The 27,776-nt window shown below is 36.9% G+C and overlaps 1 long non-coding RNA gene across 1 annotated transcript in view; it reads left to right on the top strand.

Moving 5' to 3' along the window:
- Positions 1-20,588, top strand: part of LOC140523746 (uncharacterized) — a 38,891-nt gene extending 18,303 nt beyond the window's left edge. Inside the window, exons 2-5 of the long non-coding RNA XR_011973457.1 lie at positions 15,087-15,259; positions 18,088-18,275; positions 18,484-18,590; positions 20,110-20,588. This is a non-coding gene — a long non-coding RNA (uncharacterized lncRNA). The remainder of the gene's footprint in view (positions 1-15,086; positions 15,260-18,087; positions 18,276-18,483; positions 18,591-20,109) is intronic.
- Positions 20,589-27,776: the final 7,188 nt, after the last annotated feature.

The following is a 27,776-nucleotide window of genomic DNA, read 5'->3' as shown; positions in this document are numbered from 1 at the left end:
GTTGAGGTGTTCAGCTTGAGTGTTGACAAGCAACTGATTGGCTTTAAAGAGTCCCTAAACAGTGATACAAGATGTCTGTTCTTAAATATTCTTCCTTTCTCTTTCAATATCTTTAAGTCCAGGCATATTGCACTATTGTATGCTTATAAAATTCATTACTAGTTAAAAAGAATGTAATAAAAGTTGTAACTGATGAGAACCAGGGTCTCTGTCTCTCTCTCTCTCTCTCTCTCTCTCTCTCTCTCTCTCTCTCTCTCTCTCTCTCTCTCCATATATATATGCATATGTCCAAGGCTAAAATGTGAGAAAAAATGTTTTGTGTCTCAGGACAGGCTATGAAAATAATTAGATTTCAGATTATATACCATCAGTGACCATGTTTTGACCCAACCATTTATTCTTCCTAAACAGTCTGAAACAGCACAAAGGCAATCTGTCTCTTTCCTTATAAAGAGTGTCATCTTTATGCTTGTACTGCCCAAGCCTGCTCAGGAAAAGGCCCCTTTGAAGCACCATTTAATTTATTTGGTGTCTCATAAAACTTGTTACAAACATGCTCATAAGTCCAGAATAAATATAATACAGGGAGAAGTTCTTAATCTTCGTGGATAACTCATCTAAGATTTATTCTTTATTTTATTTTTAATCAAAGAAATAAGTGGAATTTGTTGCTTGGCATTACTTTGAATTTTGTTTTTAAGAGTTTTCTTTTAGTGCTCATCATTATCACTAAATTGAACATTTATGTCTACTTTCTTTTGACAGTGTATGCTTGTATTTCATTGAGCCGTGGAGATGACTTTGGAATCTTAAGGCCTATTGTAACAGGTTGCAAGCTCTAGAAATTATCTTGTCATACTAGAGATAATCACCTACTAGTCTGTCAGTGATCTAACCATATTGCTCCCCTTACTCTAAGATCTTCAGTGGCTCCCCATTGCCTCTAGTTTGAGATATAAAATCACCAGCATGACATTTAAAATGTTCTACATTTGCATTCTACCTCTCTTTATCATCTTATATCATATCATTTCCCTTCATATATTCTCCTTTTTTGTCAAATTGCTTGTCAGCTGTTCCCCATATACACCACTGTGTCTTTGCAGTTTCCGCATTCCTGGATGTACTTTTTACTCATGGCCACCTTTTGGAAGCCTTAGGTTCCTTCAAAGCACAGCTCCTACATGAAGCTTTTCTTGATCCCTCTAGATGTAAGTGATCGCTTTTATTTGATATTACTTCATATAACCTTGTTAATATGTATTACATTTACTTCTCTGTGTACATGCTGTCACCCCTCCCCCCAAAAGAATGTAAGTTCCATAAGGCCAGGACCTATGTCATTGTTGTCTGTATAGCCCCACTATCTAGCACAGCATTGTTGTTGCTGCTGCTGCTGCTGCTGCTGCTGTTTTGTTTGGTTTTTTGATCAGGTCACCAAGCATTTTTTGAGCATTTAGTAGGTGCCATATAGGGCAGCTAGGTAGCACAATGGATAGAGCACTTCCTGAGTTTAAATCCAGCCTCAGACACTTACTAGTTGTGTGACCCTGTACAAATCACTTAACCTTGTTTGCCTCAGTTCCTCATCTATAAAAAATGAGCTGGAGAAGAAAATGTTAAACCTCCACCAAAATTGGGTTTAAAAGACTCCAACAGGATTGAAACAACTCAACAACAACATGTGCTATATACTTTACTAAGTATTAGTGACAAAAAAAAGGCAAAACAACAAATCACCTCCTCCCCACCCCCCAAATAACAAAGCGAAAATGGCCTTGCCCTCCAGGAGTTCACATTCTGATAAAACAGATATAAGGAAACTTGAAAGGGAGAGAAAGGTAGGTACCTGTCATGGGGCATGGTAGAGACTAGTACAGAGGAGAGTCAGCAGCACAACTTGGAGAAGAATGCTTGCAACAGCCAGCATGAGCATTCTTTTTTTAAAATGGCAGTTCAGGAGAAAACCAGCTAATGAGAGATGAAGTACTTATGGGAAGGGAGTAGTTCTACTGTGTGAAGTCCAAGAGACAAGTGAGCTTCCATATTGAAGAAGTTTTTATGTATAGCTTTTTATGTGGGCAACCTTGTCCTTTTTTTCTCATGGGTGAAATGTATTCTTCACCAGTGCCCTGATCTGGCAGGAGGGAAACCTGGGCTTCAGCTGCAGTGTGTGATATTGTGTGATAATGTGTAAGCGAAGTGCCTTGGAAGTACTGCTGAGCTTTGGTGGATATGTAATTGGTTCTGGTTACTGGCCGTGTGTTTGGGAGAAGCATTTATTGATTGGATGTCTAGCCAGAACTTTAGGTATTTTTGAAGGTTCTGAGACAGCTTTGGCCATCTCTATCTCATTTACTTATTGGTTGCATTTACCAACTACTTAGCTCGTGCTGTCTGGTGAGAGATCATGCTATAAGGATAGAAAACATAGAGTCTTCTCCCTTCCTGAGGACTTTATGAGCCCACAAGAAATGGACCTCCGTCCTTGGCCTCTTCATGTCTTGTTTTCTATTCTTGATACAGAGAGTAGAGTTCCTGACCTTGGGCAAGGAAGTGAGCCACAGGAAGCTAGGAGTCTTAATCCAGATCAGATCTGAGAGCCACTGTAACATCTATGCTCTGAGAAACAAGGAGAACTATCTGGGGCCCTAGCCCAGCAGGACTCATCTGACAGTTATAAATTTGGTGGAACTAGGTCTGTGTAGCAATTAAGCTAAGTTTTGAGCCTACTCCAGTACAAGACTGAAGTGGTAAATACAAAATAGTAACTGTTTCTCTTCTGGCCAAGAACCCTGAGGATCCTCCCATCCCAGTTAGATTTTTTTTTGGGGGGGGAGGGGCAATACCTCACTCAAAGTGAGAACCTGAAAAGACCTTAGCCTGAAAGTGCCAGTGTCTACCACTGCATCCTGGGCATCTCCAGTCATCCTGATGAATATCTGGCCACTGGACCCAGGTAGCTGTGGAGGAGAAAATGAGGCTGGTGACCTTGCACAGCTCTCCCTCCCTCAAATCAAAGTCAACTGCAAGGCATGTCATCATCTCTCTGATGTCATGGGTCTCTTTGAGAAGGAAGAACAAACAAATCAGCGGTAAAATATGAACTATAAGTATTTGGGGAAATGTTTCTATGTTTGGCCTTGTTATTTCTTTGTAGTAAATTTCCATTTGTAAAAGTTACAAATTTAAGGGATTAAATGGATTTGGAGTGGTAGTCACAAATGTGAGGAACAAAACCTGGACATGATAGGGTGCAGGGTTCAAACCAATGACAGTAATGGAAGAGATATTTTGGTACCTCAAGGTGTTCCTTTGTAACCCCTCTGCTGTAACCCCTCTTCTGTAACCTAAGGCCAGTGTAGCAGACCTGACTGAGAGAGTTGGGCCAGAGCACAGATATTACATATGATAAGTCATGTTAGAAATAATTTTTCCCTAAATTAATTTTAAATCTTATTTAGACATTTTCTAATCTACATATCTTAATGTCTTAAGCCAGTTATATAATATCCAAAAAGCAATTTCACTGTCTAGGACTAGAGAGATGGAATCAATGAGGCAAATTGTTTAAAAACCACTAATATTACAACCCCGACCACAACGACTACCGCTGCTTCAACCATGACCACTACCTCCTCTACCACCTTTGGCAGAGTATAAACAAACAGCAAGGCTATACAAATGTAGCCCTCCAAGTCCTTGTCCTCCTCTTTGCACTGAGTTCAATAGCAGCACTACCCGCTGTGAGAATAAACAGTTCATCAAGTCTTAAAAGCTATCTTCCTATCTTGTGACCAGTTTATAGAATACCCCCTGAAGCAGATGTTTGTGAATTTAGCTTATTCCAGAAGAGTCAGAGACAACTGAAAAACGACACAGGTCCATGACTAAGAGCCATGCCTGCTCTTTAAGTAATTAATAACACACTGTTTAATCAACCCCTTATGGCCCAAGTCTTGAGCAAAGTAAATAATGTCGAAGGCATTTGATATTTCGTCATGTATGTCATCTAGGAAAAAAGAGGCTTCTCATACATGAGATACTTATATCTTGACATTATTTGATTCATAAGAGAAATGCCTGGATCTTTATGTGCTTTTTCTCTTCATTCTGAAGATGATCACTTTGAGTCCAACTTACAGAAAAAATAGTTTTAGAAAGAAAATGGACATGTTATTGATAGTTTTAGCCAGTCTTCTTTCTAAAGTTACCTCTTTTTTGCATTAATAATAAAACCTAGCCTCTTGTTTGGGTAGTAGAGAGATATCCAACTGAGACAAGCAAGTAGAACGTTTGTAAGTTTAGTTGCTGGATGATTCCCTCCATTTTTAGGTCTACTTCTGTAGTCTCACAAGGTCCCCAGATCAAGATTTAGAAGCCAGAGAAGAATAAGGTCATCTACTAGACAAAATGTACTTGTGGCAAACCAGGTGCGTTCTCAATCTGTGAGGAGATAGCGTGGAGTTTGGGCAATAGATGTCATATTCCATTCACTAAATACCAGCAGTGTTTTCCTAAGGGGCCCAGAAAATCCAGATTATCCCGGATCCTAATTCTTTTCTTCAATATTTTCTATAACTTGATTTGTGAAAAATAACAAGTTTTACATTGATGTAATAAATCTACTTACAGATACTTATAGCACCTTACAAATTTGAGGTTTCCCATTGGATTAAAACTTAACTCAAACTGGTAGGTGTAAAAAACAGGGCAATACTCAAGAGAAAATATTTGTCTACAATTTCCATCTTATCCTCCAATAAGTAAATTAAATATTCCCCAACTAGTGAGTTGCTGGTAAATGTTTAACAACTGGTTCTCTGGGAAGAAAGATACTTTTAAATTTAACATTTGTAAAATTTTCTCCATCACTCTCTTAAGTCTGGCAGGCAATAAAGCAAAAGCCCTGATTTGTACCACTTGCTAATTTGCAGGGTGTAAATGCTTCACACTGAAAATTTAAAAATCAGCTCTCCAAAGCCAGTTTGGGCTGGCACTAGCATAGCCCTGCCCCAAAACAACCTTTAGGCAAAGTTCTTAAAGGACCTAAAAGGACCTCCAGAAGAAGCGATTAATTTGTTAAGGAGAACTCAAACAGGGATTCAGATCCTATACTTCAGATCTCTTGCATGTAGGAGAAAGGACTGCAAAAGAGCCCAGGTAATGTCTTAGGAGAAAGAGCACTAGATTTGGAGCTAGATGCCTTTGGTTGATTTTTTTTCTCTGCTATTTAGTATTTGGGTGACATCAGGCAAGTCATTTCTTTTATATGAGCTACCATTTCCTTACTTTTAAAATAAACATGTTAGACAACATGGTCTCCGAGGTCCCTTGCAATTCAAAATCCTGTTACTCCAGCCCTTTTTTTTTTCAAACTTCTTAGAATAAAGTGCTATAAATAATTGTCTCTTTGGTGGAAAATGAGAAGCTTTACTTTAGTATATGGGTCAGGAGTGGGTAACCTGTAGCCTTGAGGGCACATGTGGCCTTCTAGATCCTTGGGTGTGGCCTTTTGACTAAGTCCAAGTTTTACAGAACAAATCTTTTTATTAAGGGAATTTGTTCTGTGAAGTTTGGATTCAAAGGGCCACACCTGTGGACCTATAGGACCACATGTAGCCTCGAGGCTGCAGGGTGCCCAACCCTGATTCTGGGAGATGTGGAAAGTAGGATGAAAGACACATGAAGAACAGAACAGTAAATATGTGTGGAGTGAGAAGGAAAATAGCAAAACATAAAATTCTCTGTATTCTGCTAGGCAGATCTATAGAACGGGGGGTAGAGTGTTGTACCTAGAATCTGGAAGACTGGATTTTCAATACTGACTTTGATAGCAACTTTTTGGCTCTGGGCAAGTCACTTAACCTCTTTCAGCCTCAGTTTCCTTATCTGGAAGTTAGAGATAGTAACAATATCTAACCTATAGGGTTGTTACTAGAACCAAATGAGATATTTGTAAAGTGTTTTGCAACCCTTAAAATGAAATTTACAGTCATCCCTTCCACATCTCAAGGGTAAAGAGCATGGTACCCTGGAGATCTAGAAAAAGCCACATAAAATCTTTTGGCCCTCTCTTTGTACCAGAGAAGAAGTCTGAATTATTATGGTATTAAAAGATAAAAATATATTTATATTGTACAACACTATACATATATCTTATGCATTTCTGAGTTTCTAAACCTTTTCTGTGTCATCTACTAGCCTTCTCATGTCATCTGTGGCTCCCACAAATTCCCATTTAATTTTTTTGTGCTAACCCATGATATATTGAAACTGTAAAGGGGAAAGTGGTGATTTGGAAGGGATAACTGTAAATATTAGCATAATATTAGTTCTTTTTATTCATCATATTAAAAAAAGCTCATTACTTTATTCTGATTGTGTTTCCCTTGTGAAAGGACTTCTACATGGTCTTTGCCTAGGATCTTTAGTATGAGCATAGTTCAAATATTCTCATGCCCTTGAATGCAGTGTTGTGGCACACAGATTATCTCCTGTAACATTTCCCTCAGATGTGGCTGTTCAGCTAGATTTGTTGGTACACGAATACATTCCTTGCTACTGGAGGCAGCTGGATGGCCTGAGTTCAGGAGTTCTGAGCTAAAGGAAGGTTAAAGCCAATCTACTAACCATTTTAATTCTGGCACCAATGCAGTGAACCTCCAGAAGCATAGAGCTAGCATGCTGACCGGGAAATGGCCCAAGTCAGAAAAGGACTGTGTCAAATTTCTGGGGTTATCGGTGATCAGTGATGGTGTCTATTTCTAAGTGATGATTATCCTTTTGGCCCTTTTGAGATTGGGAGACCTGTTCTTCAATAACAAACAAATAAACATGTAAATGAATTAATGATTAAATAAACAAATGAATGAAAAGATAACCAAGCAAACAGATAAGAAAAGGAATAACTAAGAGAATGAATGAGCAGAGGAACAAACAAATACATAAATGTGACTGTTGATCATTTAGGACTATCTTTTCAGTATCTCTAGGGCAACATATTGTGCATTGGGATATTTCTAATATTTGCTTTGTAGAAAAGCATACAAGCTCATATACTCAGAATTAGCATTCACACAGACTGATATTTGCTTAGTTTTGATTTCTTCTGATTCTCCAAATTTGGTTTGAATTGCTAAAAAGGATAAAAAATATCAATTCTTTAAAGACCTTATCCTGCTCTTTTCAAATCAATGTTCTTGAAATCTATTTCATAATACAAAAAGATCATTTTCTGATATGGTGTTTGTATTTTTGAGAGCCTGTTTGTATATATGCTGTAAGAAAAACTCAAGGACAAGAAGCATGTGTGCGGCAATGGGAAGAGTGAGAGTGTGTTGCAATGGGAAAAAAAAAATCCCACTAGAAAGACCTTACCAGACCTGAGTTCAAGTGCTAGTCCATCAGTCACCAGCTGTGTGACTTAAGTAGGTGTCTTTTCTCTGGGTTTCCATTTCTCCATCTATGAAATGAAGGGACTGGATTAAAAAACCTTTCTGCCTTCCAAGAAAAAGGCCCTTCTATTTAAATTGAGAGGAAACATTTAAAAACAAACAAGCAAAAAAAACTTTAAAAATTCTTTGATCTGACTGTAGGTGTTGCCAGAAGATGTTTATCAAGAAGGTAGTAGAAAGAACTGAAAAAACAGACATATGCATAATATGGTTTTACAAATATTTATAAATCGGTGTCAAATAGTGGCGTTCTCTAGGGTGAGATGGGAAGGGAAGGAAAGAGAAAAAATTAAAATAAAATAAAAAGAGATAAGGTAATAGGTCAAGTCTGCTTTTCCCTGAATACTATGGATGAAGTTCCCTACTGGCTGTGGAGTCAACTGGCCAGTCCAAGATATAATTAGAAAAGTAATAAAGAAAGTAGAAGAATAAAGATTAAGAGGTGAAAGTAGTGAACAAAGTTTACAAGAGAAAATGAGTTGCACCAGTTGCTAGAAATGCTTTCCTGTCTTATCAAGCTCTTAAATCTACTTGTGCCCACTACATTCACAGCCTATGACCTCATGTACACTTAGCTCAGGACCCAGCACATCGTAGGTGCTATATAAATGCTTGTTTCCCTTCTCCTTTTCCTTTTTCCCTTGTGTGATATTTTACTGCAATCAAGGCCATTACAAACAGAGAGATCTCAATTGCTTTCCCCCATGTAACCTTTGCCAATTTCTTCCTCTCTCAAAAGAAGCAGCCCTATTCCCTCTCAAGACTAAAATATCTTTCAATCCCTTATTCATTGCTAAGAGCTTAACTCTTGATTTCTTCTCCCAATTCCTTCATGGCCTGGCGGCATCAGTTATTCTCTTTCATTAAAGCATCTTCAAACCTTTCCTCTTTACTACCTCCTTTTCATTTGCCTAATAGCATATTCAGCTCCCCCAGTATCAAAAAAACCCCAAAAGAATTCTCAAAACTGTGGACCTCTTACATTATTGTCCCATATCACTTCCCTATTGTTCCCATACTTTTTGAAGGAGTAGTATTCACTCAATGTGCTATGTTCAAATCCTATATAATTAAACTAATTTTTAAAAAAAAACCTGAGAAATATAACTCCCATCCTTCCCACTCAAGTGAAACTTCTGTATTAAAAGGTAAACCATTACCTTATTGCCATTAGTCTTGACCTTTTTGTAACATTTGATATTAATGATCATCTCTTCCTTTTGATCTCTTCTCTTTCCTTGGCTTATTGACATATTCTCTTGGTATACCTCCTATCTTTCTAACTACCTCTTCTCTGTCTCTATACTGGTTCCTCTACCTCTTTTGTACACATCAATGTGGATAAACATTCCGTAGTTGTGGGATTGGCTGGAAAATGACAAGATCTCAGAGTTGGAGGTATCCTCAAAGATTATTTAGTATAACCCATCCACAGCTGAACAGGAATTTCTTCTATCATATCTTCAACAAATGTTATGGTAGTAGGTCCAAGATGGCTCTGGAAGAGAAGTGAGGCTGGTGACCTGCATAGCCCTCCCTCACTCAAAACAAAGTCAAGTGCAAGTCATGTCATCATTTCTCTGATGGTAATGAAGGATGCACACAGCAACAACTGTTACACAATATCCTATTAAAAGTCACTGGTGATGGGGAACTGATTACCTGATAAAGCTGGAAATTCTACTTTGGGTTAGTTCTAGGTGTTAGGATCTCCTTATGTTGAGCTGAAATTAATGAGCCCTTCAAGTATATGAAGATAGAAGCCATGTTTCTCATAAGTTTTTTTCTTCTTCAGACTAAACATTTTAATTCCTTCAGTTCACCTTCATATGTAATGGCCTCCAGTTTTTCTACCTTGCTATTCTTTTTCTTCATAACTAGCATCCAGAACCAAATATAATTAATATAATTAACCAAATATAATGTAATTCAGGGGAGAATACGGTAGAACTCTTACCTTCCTTGTTCTGTATAATGTGACCCGATCAGTGCAATCTAAACTGATATTAGCTGTTTTGTCTTTGATTTCACATGTTTAAGTTATGTTGAGATTATATTTCACTGAAATTTCCAGACTTTCCCCCCCTGTAGTCTTGCCAAACCTTCCCCACCCAGTTCCCATGCAGCAGATTTTTTTTTAAATTCAAAGAAAAGATTTTACCTTTATCTCCATTAAATTGTATATTGTGTGATATGGTACATTGCTGTAATCTGACAAAATTTGGGGTGATCTTGATTAGGTCATCTAAAATGTTATTTATTCTTCCTAGCTTTATGTTATGTGAAGATAACATTATAATTACATCATCTATGCTTTATCTCAGTTATTGATAAAAATATGGAACAGTATATGTCTAAGGAAAGTTTCCTAGAACTCTACTAGAGACCTGCCTCCGTTGGTCCCCTAATCATCACTCTGTGCATCCATTCATTAAACTGTTTCAAAATCCACATGTGTGTACCATCAACTAGACCTTCTATCTCTTTGTCTTATCCACAATAACAGCAAAAAGAATTTTAGATAAGAAGCAGGATATATCCTGTGTTCAAATTCTATGTAATTATGGCTAAACTACTTAACCTCTGAGTCTGAGTTTGTTCATGTATAAAGCAGAAGTGATAATACCTGTGAAAGATGTGGTAGATAGAGAACTGACCTCAGGATCAGGATGCTAAGAAACAAGCATTTGTCAAGCACTCGCTATAGACTAGGCCATATGCTAAGCACTTTACAAATATTATCATATTTGATTTTTGAAGCAACCCTGGAAGATAGGTGTTAGTGTTGTTTCCATTTTGCACTTGTGTAAATTGAGGCAATGTTAAGTGGCTAACCCAGGGTCACATAGCTAGAAAGGTTTTGAAGCTAGTTTTGAAATCTGGTCTTGAATTCAGGCTTCATGCTCTATCCATAGTGCCACCCAGCTGCCTCTGGGAAGGCTCCCTGTCAGAAGGACATGAATTCAAATTCTATCTCTGAGACATGCTGTCTGAATTAGCCTTTGTGAGTCCTTTATTCTCAGTGACCCCAATCAAATCTCTAAATTTCAGAAAAGGTGCCATTTCACGTTGGTAGATAAATTTCACCTCTGGCTTCTCCTTAAACTTAAGAAATCATAGATCTGATTAAAAAGCAGACAAAGAACAATACATGTAGGATTGCCTCATAAGTTGTTTTGAATTCTATATAGGTATAAGTTATATTGTTATTGTCAAATATCTGTTGAAATCTTATAAGTGTCTGTTTCCCTCATCCTCGAAAAAAGAAATATTTGTCTGATGTGACCTTTTCTCAGTGTTCACAATGTTATCACATAAGTGATTACCACATATCTTTAAATGTTCACAAACCAGCCCCATTAATAAAAAGTCCTTTCCATCTCTCCTTTCTTCCATACACAATCTCCATTGGAGAAATGTATCTACTTTGAGGATTATCATCCCTAAACAGAAATTTACCAAACACATGTACACATAGAGCTCACATTTGTATACACTGCTCCAGACCAATATCTTGAATTGTCTTCTGGACACATCCATTGCAAATCATATTTCCAAAGTACTTAGCAAAATAAGGCCTGGAATTTAGGACTACTTCAAAGAACTAAGGTGCTTCGATTTGAAGCAGTACATGTTTTTTTGTTTTTTGGTGTGTTTTTTTTTTTAATCCATAAAGCAAAGAAAATAAGATAGGATGAAAAATTTTATTTCAAAGTAAAATTATAATAAAACTTTTTCGTTTATCCATACATCTGGTCTTTTGTATTAGAACTCTGTGTATCCACAAAACAAATAAACATATTTCCCAAACCATTTACTCTTTCATCTAGCTTCAGTATGTCTGTAAATGATACCATAAGTAATTTGCCAGTCCATGAATCAGTGCTAGTAATCAGCATTTTTTTTTTTTACTGGTTTGGAAAACTTGAACTATTGAAAATATTTCCTTAACAATGATAGCCAAGGGGACTAAATTTTCTGGAGGATTAGGGGTGACTGAATTAGCTGTAGACAAGAAATAGTTAAAACCTATTAGTTGGGATCAATGAAAGATAGCACGTTGGGAAAGCTTCCAAAGAATCTTTGCCCCAAAGTGAACTCCTCCCATATCACTGACTCCTCCACTCTTATACATCCTTGGTTCTTACTCCTAAATTGCCAAGTACCACTTAACTGAAGCTTTATAGGGCTTGGCAAACTGAGGAAGAGCTTTTATAATCTTTTTAGACTGCTGCTTTGAACCTAGCCTCAGACATTTAATAGTTATTTAACCTTCTTTTCCCCTCAGTTTCCTTAACTTCAAAATGGAATAATAGCACCTATCTTTCAGGGTTTTTGTGGAGATCAAGTGAGGTAATATTGTGTAAAGAGCTTAGCACAGTGCCTGCCATACTGTAGGTACTCAAGAGATGCTTGTTTCTTTCCTTTCTCCCTTATAGTTTAGGGTTAGATCCTTTTCTGAACCTCTTTATCTATTTTTTCTTTCCTTCACTTCACAGATACAAGCAGGTTGCAGATATCATATTTCTATAAATGTTCATGTTCCCATCCCTCCTTTCTGCTCCTATTGCTATCGCTCTAGTTCAGGTCCCTCATTACCATCTACCAATTGCGAGTCTCCATATTGATCTTCTTAATTTCAATCTTTCCTTCCTCCAATCCATTCTTCAGATTTTTCCTTTTGTACACATTTGTCACATTATTTCTTTGTTCAAACCCCCAAATAGTTGCCTGTTACTTAAGAAATAAAATACAGACACTTTTACCTTGCTTCTATGATGTTCTACAAGCCATGTTTCCAGAGTTCTCATATAGCTTCTGGCACTAAGCTCAGTACTCTAGCAAAGCTGTGCACCTCGTTGTCTCCAGTGTATTTTTTTTTTTTTACCATTTCCCACTTCAGTGCCTTTGCTCATACCATTCTCTTTGCCTAGAAGTTCCTCCTCCCAACCTTTACCTGATAAAATCCTTTCCATTCTTCAAGACACTACTCACATGCCACTCAGTTGCATCCATAAAATCTCTTTTGCTCCCAAATCAAAGATCACAGATTTAAAGCAAAAAATGACCTCAGAAGTCCTGTAATCTTTTACCTTCTGCTTTCCTAAATGAGGAAACTGAGTTCTGGAGAAGTTAAGCCATTAGCTTATGATCACATAGGTTGTAAGTGGCAGGCAGAGGCTGAATTTCAATCTAGAACCTCTGCCTCCAAAATCAGAACTCTTTCCTCTGTCCCACACTGCCTCCTCCATAAATAATCATCATTTCTTTCTCATGCATTACAAAACATTTTAAAAATCTCTTTATGTAGTTGCCATATTCTATTTTGTACAGTCATTATATGCATACGTGATGCAGCTTCCTTACTAGATGAGAGAACATGTATTTGTATCTCTTCAAGCATCTGGCACAATGCTCTGTACAAAATGGATGTTTGTTGAGTTGAATTTGAGGAATGCAGGCCTAGAAACTTTTTTCAGGCTAGATTTATGAAGGACAACTATTGGCACAGAGGGAAGTGGGAGCCATTATGTTTTTATTACTACTACCAAAGCTCTGGGCTCTGATAAACAGTCACATATCATTCCATGTCTCATGTAGTGACATAATGCTTAGAAAGATCAATTGGAAAAACGTAGCAGGAGGTGGTTGGAAATAAATCCGAGAATATCTCTTTGGGTTCCAAAAGTAACAAATGATGAAAAGAATATGGAGACATGGCTAGACAGCAGTTAATTTGAAAAAAGATTTGCAGGGCTTAGTTGACTATAAGCTCAATAGGAGTCAACAGTGTGACACTGAAACCAAAAAATCTAATGGATGTTAGGCTACATAAAGAGAAGAACGATAACTAGAATGAGGCAGGTGATTAGTTCTTGCGAATTCTGCCCTGTTCAGGAAGTACCTGGTATATTTTGTTAAGGTATCAATGCTACATTTTAAGGGGAATGTTTACTTGTTTAATTGTGCCCAGAGGAAGGTGATCAGAATGGCAAAAGGACTCACAATGACACCTATGATAGTAGGGAAAGTAACAGGAAACATTTCACTCATAGAAGAGGCAACTAAGGGGAATAGTTGGGTAGTGATGGGGCCATATTTGTTTTCAAATATATGAAAGACCATCATATGGAACAGTAATTAGACTTATTCTGTATGTCTTTGAGGGAAAAGCCAGGTTGAATGAGTCTTGTTACAAAGAGAAATTTTTATGCAAAATAGAAGTTAAGACAAAAATTAATTGAACTCTCCCAAGAAGCAGTGAATTTCCACCTAAGCAGTTCTTCAAGGAAAAGCAGAATATCCATTGCTTGAGCATGTTTTGGAGGAGATTAATGAATCAGATTTGGAGAGGAGGAAGACTGTGGCCCATTGACTCTGTATTCTAATCAAGTGCTCTCTCTCTCTCTGTACATGTAAATGAATGAATATATATTATATATATATATATATATATATATATATATATATATATACACATACACACATATATATATATATATATACACACACATATATATATATATATATATACATACATAGTGACTAAGTATAGGGTAGTTAAGGAGGGAAAATCATAAGATTTTTATAGCTATGAGGGACATTAGAAATAATTTAGTCCAACTCTCTCATTAAATAAAGAAAATTGAGGCCCAGGGAAGTTAAAGGATTTTCTCAAGATCCCATGGCTAGTAAGTAGTAGATTGAAGATTCACTTCCATTTCTCTCCATTTTGCCATAATACTTCTTCATTAAGCCTTATTGCCTCCTCTAAGAAGGTAGAGAAGAGTGAAAAGACTGAAAAATACTAGTAACAGAACTTTTTTTGTGTAATGGCAGAGATTGATGCATCCTAAAATTAAACTTTAAATACTTCCCTTGCCCCTATTTCACTTTCAATAAAACTTATCACTGGCTCATAAATTCTAAATTCTTTGAAAACCAAAAGCAAGCACTCACACCTGGCAATTCTCTCTCTCTTTACCCGCTCATTCTGTCTACATAGTCCTTATAAAGCACTCAGCACACCAGATAGCATTCAGTTGGAGTTCATATTAAGAAGTACTCTTCATGCATAGCTTTCTTCTCAGCTAAGTGCAGTTAGATTTTTGAAAAAATAACAACAACAACAACACAATTTGTAACTGATTAGTTACTGCTGCAATCATATAGAGAATAGAGTATTTTCTCTACAAGAATATAAACTTTATTTTAATTAGGGATTATTTTTGTCCTTATAAAGGAACATGATTGAAAGTATTAGAATCATAGTTTCATATTTTGATTGGTCTGTTCCATGCCCCCCACCCTCTAGTTTTCCTACAAACTGTGTGGTTGCAGGTAATATTATCTGCCTAGGTTCAAGTGTATTGTTGTCCTTTGGTTCTTGATGAATGTGGAGGACTGTTGGGAACTTGAAACATACACAGGTTTAATTCTTAAGAGCACTCATTATACATAGTCAATTATCTGAGCTATCACCCCACTCCATCTACTTATGAAACATCTAAAGACTTAAGAAAGCATTTTTATTTTCAGCTTTAAGAACTAAGCTGTTCCAAATAAAACGTTATTCTGATATTAAAGGCCTGAACTGAACTTTGTTTCATTTTCCTTTTCCATAACTAGATACTTGTGGATATCCAGTGGTTCTTCTTGACTTCATCTTTTGGAGTACCAAGCCCACTTCTTCACATAGCACACTATGTAGTAACATGGATGAGTTGCAAATGTCTTCTATGTGAGCATCTGAAAGAAAACCTGTTCTCAACTCATTAATGAAGTTCATGACCCAAAATCAGGTTGACATCAGGGACATTTTTTTTTGGTGGGGGAGGATATGATTTTTACTGATGTAGGGATCCTTCTTTACTAATGCAGATCAGATCATCACCATGGATTGTAATAGTAATTTAAAGAATACAATAGTAATTTAAATGGGAAGATCTTTCCCATTCATTAATAGGCCCGTGAACTGCCTGGGTCACATGGAAGCCTGAGTCACATGGAGCCTGTGGTGGCAGGAGGAATTTGCTGAATGGGTGGAACAGGAAGGGTGGAATAGGAAGAGGTGGAGCTAGAGCAGAGCTGAGGGGAAATTAATTACACATTAATTAAGAACACATTAATTAATTACATATTAATCTTGGGCTATACTTGAGAGGGTTGCATGTCATTATTTGCCGCATAATTTGATGCCTCTGGTCTAGAGTTACTGTTTCATTGTATACTATATTATGTACTGCTTACATGCATAACTGGATCTAATATTAAATCTTCAGTGGTGTGGCAAAAATGGGAAGAACAATGGTTTCAGAGTTAAAAGAACTCTGTTTGAACCCTGGATCTGTTATTCAGTAGCTGTAACCTTGAGCAAATCATTCAACCACCCTAAGTGTCAGTTTCTTTCCTGTAAAATGGGAATAAACTGGTACTTTAAATCTCACAAGATTGTTATTACTTGGCCTATAGTCTATATTTATAGATTATAAAATGCTTTGCAAATGTGAGCTCCTGTGAATTATTATTCAGTCCAGCACAGTAATTAATCTTCATAAGGCTGGCCCTGAATCATTCAACAAGGGTTACGTTACGTTTATCAAACTGTGTTTAAGAAACCTAAAAAGCGACTAATATTTTAGGGAATTTTTAATATTTTAAGAGAGTTAAAATCAAACCTAAGTTAATTCAGTTATCTTGAAGACTCTTACGTGAATAACTCATACCCCAAAGATTCTAGGTTGGCAAGGCCTACCTGTAATTTTTATTACCTTATAATATTTATTGTGTTGTATATCAAACAAATAGGCAAATTATAAAATCACATATCCTCATGTGGAATTTTTGACTTCATATAATGCTCATGAAAAATATATTTTGTATTTTCATGGGCAGGCCTGTGATTTATTTTATATGGAAAAAAATCTTTCCCATGTGGAAATTCCTTCTACACTGCTAAAGACGAGTAGCTTGTTTGTAACTCCTGGTCACAGAAAGTTGCCTGGGTATTGGGTAGTTAAACTATCTACTAGTGATAACAGTGCTAGTAGGTGTCAGAGGAAGGACTTAAATCCAGGTTTTTCTGACTTTAAAGATGGAAATGACAGATACCTACTATGTCATTAACATTGCTTTTCAAATGTTTGTATTCATTTCTTTTTGTGTGGCATGTGGATTTCAGATAGTGACGTCTTAATATACCATCATTGGTTTTACATAGACTTTATTGTGTTAGAAACTGTTTGTCCAATTACTTTCTATAAAATGTTGTAAAAATGGAGTTGTTGTGTCTTCTAATGACATTTTACCTATTCACAAACATCTGTCCAGCTGGGATTTCATCAAAGTAGGAGACTTACAAAGTAGAAACATCCTTCATTGATGCAGATTGGTCTCAAACTTATAGTCTAAGTTGTCAAAACCTCTGAAAGATTAAGGGTCATGCCCATAGTCACATCACTACTTTTTTTCAGAGGCATGAACCCAGTCCTTCTTAAGTCCTGTCCTGGCCCACAAACCACTATGAAGTACTACATTTAAAAAAATACTTCTTAGGTTTACAATAATTCAGTCTACACAGATCAATACCATCCAAGATAAGGCTCTGTACAACATTCTTTGTTAAAATGGGAATATAAACCTTCTATTTTTTATTGGACATTCTGCTAAGTATCTTACATGATATTTAGAGGGAATAGTTTGTTGTAAAATATTTCTGATATTAATATTATCACATCAAGTCCTCTTGCTGTTTACATATATTTAGAGCCAGCCTTCAGTTTGGTCTGTTTTTATAGACCATTTCAATACTGTTGGCTCGGTTTTGAATAGAAGTTTTGAACACGTTCACTCGCCTGCTGGTACTGTCATCATAGGATCATGAACTAGTGCTAAAAGGGGTCTCTGAGGTCATCTAGTCCAAGTTTCTCATTATACAGATGAGAAGAGAGAAGCCCAGGGAATTTAAATGATTTGCCCAATGTCACATATGTAGTCATGTTATGAGCATTTTTTCCATGTCTTCAAATTTGTGTTCACCATTAATGATTTATGGTGCTCTTTGAAGAGTATGTCTTATTTTTCCAAATAATTCAATAAGTAACTTCAGTGCCTGTTTGCAAGCTTGGACTTGTTCTTTTTACTCTTTGATAACTGAATCTTTCTTTACAAGTTTCTGTAATTTTAGCTATCACCCATCCATCAACTACTTCCCTTTGATCTAGCCCATCCTCATGAAGAAGATTAGTGATTTAGTAATGTCACTTCTGAGAATTCCATTATATAACATTCAGTACAATGAAAGAAAAGACTACATTTTTCATGTTCCTCAATCCTTATTATATGTACTCCCATATGTAATATTGTTTCATACCTGAATAAGCTTGCTTGAGTTTGTATTCTTAATAAATGCTAACTATAGAATAGAAATGAGAGTTGACTTCTAGAAAACAAGCCCAAAACCTGATATTTCCCCTTTCAACATTCATGAAATATCTAGCTATGTGTGAGAAAGGGAAGAAAGTTTTTTAAAATGTATTTTTATTTTGTCAAATATTTCTCAATTACATGTAATTTTTAAAATAATCATTTAAAAAGTTTTTGAGTTCCAAATTCTCTCTCTCTCTTCTAGCCCTCCTTCCTCCTTGAGAAGGCAAGCAATTTGAGATCATTTATACATGTGAAGTCATGCAAAACGTATTTCCATAAGTAGTCATGTTGCAGTTGAAAACACAAGACAAAAAAAAAGGAGAAAATTCAAGAAAGTTAAAATAAAGTGTGCTTCAGTCTGCATTCAGAGTTCATTAGTTCTCTCTGGAGGTAAATAGCATTTTTCATCATAGGTCTTTTGGAGTTGTCTTGAATCACTGTCTTGATCAGAGTTGCTAAGTCTTTCACAGTTGATTATCCTTACAATATTGCTGTTAATGTGTACAGCTTCTACTGGTTCTGCTCACTTCACTTTGCATGAGTTCATATAGGTCTTTCCAGGTTTTTCTAAAATAATTCTACTTGTCATTTCTTACAGGACAATATTATTCTTCCACAATCACATACCACAACATATTCAGCCATTCTGCAATTAATGGGCATCCCCTCAATTTCCAATTCTTTGCCACTGCAAAAAGAGCTGCTGTAAGTATTTTTTGTACAGATTGGACCTCTCCACCCCCTCCCCTTCCCTTTTAAAAATCTCTTTAGGATTCAGAAAGAGAATATTTTTTTTAAAAAAATCATAGTTTAGGAGGGTAGATAAGATTATTAAGATCAAGCTGTGCAGTGATATTCAATTCTTCATGACTCCCTTTTGGGTTTTTGTAACAAAGATCGTGGAGTAGTTTGCCATTTTTCTCCAGCTTATTTTATGGATGAAGAGCTGAGGCAAATGGGATTAATGACTTGTCCAGGTCACACAGCTAGTAAGTGTCCAAGGTCTGATTTGACCTAACAAAGGTAAGACTTCCTGCTTCCACGCCCCGTGCTATTCACTGTGCCATTGTAGCTCCAATGCGATATTCACAGCGCCTATGGTGGCCATGAATATTCCAGCGCAATTCTGAGTCACAAAATGCAACAGACTCTCCCCATGGATGACAGAACCGAAACATTTATTTAGACACCAGTAAGCCAAATCCCAGTACCAGAAAAAACAAATCCATTGTAGTAACAAAGAAATCTATACACAATAACAATGCAGAGGGCATCACCATCTCCAGGCCTTTCCTCTGTGAGGCTTCCCATAAACCAGCTCCCTCAAACAAAATCACAAACTCTCCCACTCATGCTAGCCAGCTGCCTGCTTTCTCTCTTCCCATCAATTCCAACTACTCTGACCAACTTCCTCTCAACTCTGCTCTAGCCCTGCCTCTTCCTGTTCCACCTTTCCTGCTCCATCCTTCTGGTTCCATGTGACTTGGCTTATGTGACTCAGGTTTCCATGTGACTTAAGCAGGTCACATGGGCCTGTTAATGGGTGGGAAAGATCTTCCCATTAAGAAGCAAAAATTACATTAACGATAAGCAAAAATGCATCATCAATACAGCCACCTAGCTGACTAAATAAGACATGATCAAACTCAATATGAGTCAGGAGTATATACAGCAGTGAAAAAAGCTAATATGATTCTGGGCTGCACCAAGAGGAGAATAGCTTTCAGGCATAGGAAGGTGAGATTCTCACCTTATTCTACCTGCATCAAGCTTCATTTGGATAATTCCATTCAGTTCTAGGTAACCTACTTTACTAAGGACTTTTGATAAGCTAGAGAAAATCCAAAAGAGGACAACCAGATTGGTGAAGGGCCTTGATTTTGTTATATGAAGATCAGATGAAGGAATGTTTCTCTTAGAGAAGACCTGAGGGAAAAGAATCACCATCTTTAAGGTTTGAAAGACTTTGAGATAGTCACTCAATTTTTTCTCTTTAGTCCCAGAAGGAAGAACCAGGAGTAATTTGTGGTAGTTCCAAAGAAAATAAATTAAATTCAATGTCAGGATAAAGCATTAAAAAAAAAATCTTTCTAAAAGTGGAATTGTATGCCTTGACAAACAGTGAGTTCCCTTTCCTTGGAGGACTTCAAGAAGAGTCTAGGCAATCATCAATCATGTCAGGATTCCTTATGTGTATAACTTTGACTAACTTCATCTCTTTCAGGTTTCACATTCAGTGATTCTGGAATTTTGTGACATCACACATATCAAGTGCTTAAAAATTTTGTTGAGTGAGTAAATAACTAGATGGATGAGTTAATGGGTTTGTAATAAAATGTTCATAAAATTGTAGGTTTAAAGTTGTAATGAACCTTGGAGGCCATTAGGTTCTATTACCTCATTTTACAGATGAGAATAATAATACACAGAAATGTTTAGTGAATTACCTGGGATCAGATGGCTAGTATATGTGAGGTAGGTATTAAACCCATGAATTCTTGACTCATAACCCAGTGTACTATGCATTATAAACCTCTAAACTTGTGAAATTAATGTAATGGAAGGAAGCTGCCATATTCTCCCAAAAAAGCATCCCTGCATGCCAATATCAGAGACAGAATCATGGGTACCCTACAATTTGGGCTGATACTTTATATTTTTATATGTTCTAATGAATTTTAAGAAGATTCTAATTAGTGCATTCTTGTTGTTTTTGAACAACTTTTATAGCTAAATGAAATCTTCACTAATATAAACATCGTGAAGCTTGTATTTTGGTCTATTGTGTATTTTCTGAACCCAGTCCTCCTTTTGATGATTTCATATAGCATCTTATCATTACAAGAGCCTGAAAGTCAGATAAGCAGAAGATGAAACTTTGCTATCAGTCTTCACCACCTCATTCCCAGCTCTGGCCTGAATGTGCTCCCAGTATCCCTATAAGCCAGCCACTTGTGAAGAAAAAGGAACAGCACTACACACACTAAGTTTAGCCCAAGGATGGTGTGATCAGGCCTGAGCCAGGTCTGATAGCGCTACTCAGTTCTGCCAAACCATCAATTTTTTTTCCACAAGAATATAAATAGCCTTAACAAGGACACTTGGAAAATAGCCAATGAAGAAAAGATTTGGAGGAATATTCAGATGGGAGATGACTGGAGCACTAGAGTTCTGAGGATGTACTCTAATCAGATTCAGGCTTGAAAGGAAGCCAGATATTCCAGGCATAGGGAGGACACCCCTGTAATTATAGGGTAGGTTAATGCTTGGCTTCCCTGGCTATTTTCTCTACATGTAGGCCAGGTCAAGCCCCCCACAAAGAGCCTTCTGTGCCTAGATAAGAGAAAAGCAAAAAATGTTTTTGGTGAGAGAAGTGGCATAGCAAATATGATGTGAATGGCATGTCACAATTTGTATATGAAACTGCTAACAAGCATCTTCAAATTATTGTTTTATATAGTTGAAAGGGGTCATCAAGAGCAGAGTGGTGACAGGCCAAACTCCCAGCCATTATAAGTTGGCTTTAGAAGTTGTAATTCTCCTTTGTGCTTATCTGGCCTCGAGTAACACACAGGGCTAATAACCAGCTGATATTTACTCTCCTCAAGCCCAAACAAACAAGAAAATAACCCATTTCTCTGCAGACAATTTATGGAGTTGGGCAGATGTCTAAAGCAGCTGACAGGCCATGAAAGTCCCACAATATCCCAGTGCATTGTTTAGAATGCTCTGACTGCCCTTGATTTAGCAAGCCAGTTCAGAGTTACCACTTAGAACTGTGACATATATTTAAACTTTGTGCACTGGGTCATGTAAACATTCTCTGGGTGGAAATGATGTAACAGAGCCAAAAATCCCTTCTCTCACCTACTACTCCCCACCACACACACTTTTCTCTTTTCTGGGAGCTATAGCATGCTGAGACATCAACATCCACTGCATTTTCCAATACAATGGGTTTGAATTTTCCAAAGGAGAGTGGATTGTGCTCATCAGTGGAAACCTAGAGTGTTCCAAAATGGTGGTTTGATACCATTTCCAGTGGCACCTCTCATGTTTTACAGGTACAGATCCTTTAAGTATATTTCAGATAATAATACAGTAAAATTCTGTGCAGGAAATCTATCGGAATTGGCATAAACAGGCATATATAGGATGAGGTATCCCCAAAGGGCTAATCCAGTAAGTTCCTAAACTGACTGCCACACAGCCAAATGAAGAGAAATGGTCACATTTAATTGTTTTCATCTGTTCTGTTTTACTTTCATATTCTTTAGGAGCTTTAAAAGTGTTAGGGAGAGGGAAAAAAGTGGGGGGTGATAGCTTTAAAATTCTAGTCATTCCAGTGTTGTCTTAAAGCTATATGTCATTACTTTATCTGTCAGCTGCACTCTTGCCTGAACCTAGTAGTGGCCCTCTAGGGGATTTCATGGTGACTGAGTGTGTGTGTGTGTGTGTGTGTGTGTGTGTGTGTGTGTGTGTGTGTGTTTTCCTCCTTTTGCCTTACTTTAGCAAGTGTGAAGTCGCCACAGCTCTATTAGTTCTTCCATGGCTGTAAAAGCACATCATTGCAACAAAAGTGTGTTTCTGCTCATTACTAGGGTGTGATTTCCTCTTGGACTTGAACTATCTATATATACACCCTACTCTTCCTGCCAGACTTCTTTTAGAAGAGGCCTGAGAAATGAAGACATTAGATGCTCAGTTGGAATCCCATAGCATTCCACTCTGCCATCCTCACAGACTCACAGTGAGCCAGCCTCGTGTTATTTCAGTCCTAACAAAGACTGAACGATGGGTGGCCATTGGCAAAGTCTTCTCCCCCACCCCCACCCCCATCAATGCTACAGGCATTATCCCAGGAATGTCCATTCACATGAAGATAATGCACAGTCCCTTTTTCTTTGTTTAGATTGAAACTCACTCTGTCTTAGACCACTTCTCTTTCTTATGTATCGCAGTTTCACCCACAGATACACTGACTGAGCTACCAAAGAATTCAAAAAACTAAACAGGAAATGATGATAGATTTCAAAGTACATGGCTCTTTTAAGTAAAATTATTTTGCTCTTTATTCCTCCCACACTCCAACAATGAGTTTTTCCTCTGTGTATCTGCCAAGGACTTTCCAAAGAGATGTATTCAATGAGCTTCTAGAGCCCAAGAGGGACCAGCATCCTTTGCAACAGTCATCATCCTCTTGAGTAGAATTTCATTGCCCACAAATCTCCTAGGCATTATCCGGATGTCTTTGTTCCTAAGGGAATCTTAAAAGGCAATACTTGTCCTTGGGAAAAAAAAAACAACCTCATTTTAAGATGTAAGTTTTTATATTGTTCTTGCATATAATTTCCGTGTAAGAATGAAAGTCATAATTTCACTTAGATGCAGGTGCTGGTGGGCAGGAAATCTTCCCAGAATTCTGTTCAGTTTTCTCTTTTGATTTCTTTCTTTTGGTTTGTTTGTTTGTTCTGTGTATACAGAGTTTTCCTCTGGGAATGGCCTCAGGAGAAAAATTCTGTCTGCTGGAAGGTGATGAACAGGAATTTGGGAATGTTTTGGTTAGTATTCAAGTCATAATTACATTATTAAATTAACCAGTTCTCCAATGAAAATGAAAAGAGGTCCAAGTTATCATTCATTGGTTGAATTTGGAATACGAGGTGCCAATTTGTTGGCATGATTGGAAACTGTAAAGAAGAATAGCCTAGTGATTGGAAATATTTATAAAAAGATGGAGTTTTAAACCCTGATTGATTAATATTATTGATTTAATTCTGACCTTGGATAACAAGCTCTTCCAATATTTTTGATAGCCTTTACCATGGGGATACATTAATTCTTAGTTATCCAGAGGTGAGTGAGAAAGTTCATGGATTTCCCAGGCTGTTTCCTTTCCTTTTGCTAATTTCCCTAATTTTTAGCCATACTGTTGCTAGCATTAGTTTCTCTAAAAAGGGGATTGGAAAGAAATGAAAATGAAATAAGCAGTAGATGTTAGAAAGGCCTGATGGCTTAAAGTCAGAAAGATCTAATGACCTCAGACACTTACTACCATTGTGACCCTGGGCAAGTCAATTAACCTCTGTTTCCCTCAGTTTCCTCATCTGTAAAATGATGATAGTAATGTAAAATGGGGATAATAATGGCACCTGCCTCCCAGGATTGTTGTGTGAATCAAATGAGATAGTAATTGTAATGTGCTTAGCACAGTTTCTGGCATATAGTAAGCACTATATAAATGTTAGATATTATCAGCATTATTATAATTCTGGTAAAATGTTTTATTACGAAGAATGAAATAGTTGTTTGAAATGTGGTTTTCTATGGATATGACTTCTCTACTGAAGCCATATCTTTCCTTGGCATTGACAGGTTCTGCACATTTTAATAAGGACCTTTGAAATTAAATCATTTGCTTGAAAATATCTACAGTTTTATTGGCATACATATCACTCTTGAGAAGCAGCTTTGGAGTGGTGGTGAGAAAGTCAATTTCAGAGTTAGGAAGAATTGGGTTCAAGTCTCTCTTCTGACACATACTGATTGTATGACCCTTGGAAAATCATTTCATCTGACCAGGGGGTGCTCTTCTGGATTTCATCAATGATCTCTGGAATCTCATGATCCTGCAGGATGAAATCAACCCTGAAACTCATACCTCCTTGATACCTCCTGTCCCTTAGGCCCATCTTTCTCTCTGTTATTGATTTGGGTGGTCACTTATGAGCTCCTCCTAGATCTTCTATTTAAGAAGAGAGCCCAGGGTAGTGGTCTTATTATTTCCAAACTGGCTATAGTCTTCTGGACTTTAATCATACTCCATTTAGCTTTCATTAGATGCTAAGCTCCTTTTTTGCAGAGACTGCCTTTTAATTTTCTTTATATCCCCAGCACTTAATTCAGGACCTGGTACATAGTTATGTACTAGTAAATGTTTACTCATGATTGACAACTTCTTTGTGCGTTTAGCAACTCTCTAAGACTATAAGTTGTAAAGTAGGAGCCCCGCTGCATTGGTAGATATAGTCTTTTCACCAAGAGTTCTTTAAAGTTAAGTCTAAGGAGGAAAAAAGTATATAGACACACACGCATACACACACAAATTATGGCATATTACCTGTTTCAACCCAAAAATCTAACCTATCAAGATGTTATTGGTTCCCTCTTCTGTCTTCCATTAGCCACATTTCCCAGATTTGTATAATCTGAAGATATAATAAATGTTAATTATTTTATCCAAGTCATTGATTAAAAAATGGGTTAACTGGCATAGATCCAAGCACAGATCACTGGGGCAATTCACTAGAGACCCTATTCTAAGCTAATATGACACTGCTCACTGTTCTTTTTATCCAGCCATTCAGCCAGTTCTGCATTGACCTAACCAGACCAACCTCCAGTCCAAATGGCATTGCCCTAAATAACCTAAGAAACAATTAAATCTTTTGTTACAATCTAGGAAAGCTAACTGTATAGCAGCCCTCTGATCCCAGCAGTTTAGTAATGAATGGGGAAGAAAAGCAAGACAAATGTGAAGTCAAAAGCATGGACTGATGGTAGGCGAGGAAGTCTAAATCTGGCTTTTTAAATCTTATCTTTGGCATTTGATTTTTATCAAAATTTGCTTGGAATGGAACAAGTGTTGTGCATGAAACAGGCAATCACTTGGTTTCTCTTAGCCCAGTGATAAGGGAGATGGGGATGGAAAGTGCTAATAGAGGGAGTGATGTAATGGACAAAGATAAAGGAGGGTAAGATTGTTTAAATATTGCTGTTTAAATAAGGAATAAAGGTTGATATAGTTTATCTTTCTCCCTGTAAGCAAGAAGTATATCTAAACCATTCCAAACAGATGGAAGTATGTTTTACTATAGCTCCTCAGGGTATTTTCAGTAACATCCCTTTACAAATTTATGCCAATATTATGGGAGGTATTTATGGACTATTTTTATGAACTATTTTTAAAAATTATTCTTGCTATTAAGTAGGAAAAAATATAAAATTATCCTTGCACCAACTTAAAGATTTTTAAAAGAGGAATTGTTTCTTTCATCACCATGCATTATTAACACATTTGTTTTCTTCATAGTTATATGTAAATTAGAATTAATTGTATGTTCATTAAAATTAGAGAGTTAGATAACTTTTGGAGGCTAGTTGAAAAAATGGTCCTAGCCTGTATTCGTAACATATATATCAAAGCCAGGAAATGTAGAGCCCAATAGGTAGAGAGTCATAGTTTTTTACTTTGGTGATTTTCTTCGGTCCTTTAAAAAAAAAAATCCTCAGTTCCTTTCGTATTTTGAGATATCCCAATTCTAAGAAGTTCTATGGAAAGAGACATTGGAGTCACTTTTGCCTTTTGTTCACCTGCTAGTTAGAACACAGCAGGAGGCATGACACCTCTGAAATTTTTCTCCATCTTGAATTATACTTCCCCATCATTTTTGGTTCCAATAAAAACTGGATACCATCCAACTGTGCGGAAGTATTGTACTACATAATGTAACTTATACTTTCAAATCCATACTGAAAATCATTACAGAAAAAAAATGTTCTTCCTCCCCAGGTGCAAGTACAACGTCTTAATTTCTCCAAATCAGAAGTCCTGGAAAAAGACTCCAACTTCCTCTGCCAACTAACCTCAGCTTTCAGCTCTGCACAAAACAGGAGTTTTTTCCTGGCTGATTTGTTTCTCAAGGAGTTCCACGCAAATCAATAGTCAATAGACATTTATTATGAATTTATGATATGCCAGAAGCTATGCTAAGGGCTGGGGTTTCAAATAAAAAAAGAAAGACAATTTCTGCCCTCAAAGGGGTTACAGTCTAAAGTGGGAGGACAATGCACAAAAGGAAACTGTTAAGTGTATGCTTGTGGGGTGGGGGAGGGCATGACGTTCCTGGAGTAGACACCAAACAGAACTGTTAGTAGGAAATAACTAGTTAGCTGGAAATTCTGAGCCCTCTATAGAGGGAGACTTTGGAATGCTTTTTTGCTTCGACTCTCAGCCCTCCAATCAGAGGGAAGAGGCAATTGTAGGTATTAAAGAAGGGTTGAGTACCAAAACTGAAGCGGTCTCCATGATGAGCTTGTCCTGGGGAAAGCATGATGTTCATGAAAGAGAAACTGAACAGGAGCTCTTTATATCAATGAAATCACACATGGTAAAAACAAACAAATGAATGGATAAATTCATAAACAGATAAGTAATTAGTTTATGTTAATTACTGTAAAAGTAGAGATATGTCAGTTAGTGTACCTTTTAAACATCATTCTTCATTCAGATCTGTGATATTAACCCTATGTAGGAAACTTTCCTTATGACTAAATTTTCTCCATCAATGCCAACTAACACTCCTCTTCAATTTATAATTTTAGGGAGTAGTCTGGGGTCACTGAGCGGTTGAATGACTTGGCCTAGATCACACATCACTTAGGGTTAAAAACCTGACATGAATACTTACCTGTAAGGCCAACCTGCTATCCACTATATCATGCTGAGTCTCAGGTATATAATTAGTGTAAAATTAATCGTATGTAAAGTAGTGACATATAAATCTCACAGTAGTGACATATCAGTTTGCTTGTATCTATTATCTACTTTAATAATTACATGTATTAAGAGGTCATTCCAAGTATTTTCTTTTCTTTTCTTTGGCAGAGAAGCATACATATTCTGTGACATACTGTTTTGGCCACAAGAGGCACAGAACTCATTCAGTATCTAATGATTCCCAGGATAGTTTTCTTAATCATAAAATGTACCATTTCCTACCAATGAATAGGATATAAGCTATTTTATATTCTTCCTACAGACTCCTGGCATCAAAAAATAATGACTCCTTTCAAGCCCTTAATTTTTTTTCTATTATTTGTTGATGGGTT

The sequence above is a fragment of the Notamacropus eugenii genome, chromosome 2, assembly GCF_028372415.1.
Source record: "Notamacropus eugenii isolate mMacEug1 chromosome 2, mMacEug1.pri_v2, whole genome shotgun sequence".
Lineage (NCBI taxonomy): Eukaryota > Metazoa > Chordata > Mammalia > Diprotodontia > Macropodidae > Notamacropus > Notamacropus eugenii.
The sequence above is the reverse complement of the archived record's forward strand: the minus strand, read 5'-3'. Positions and strand labels throughout refer to the sequence as shown.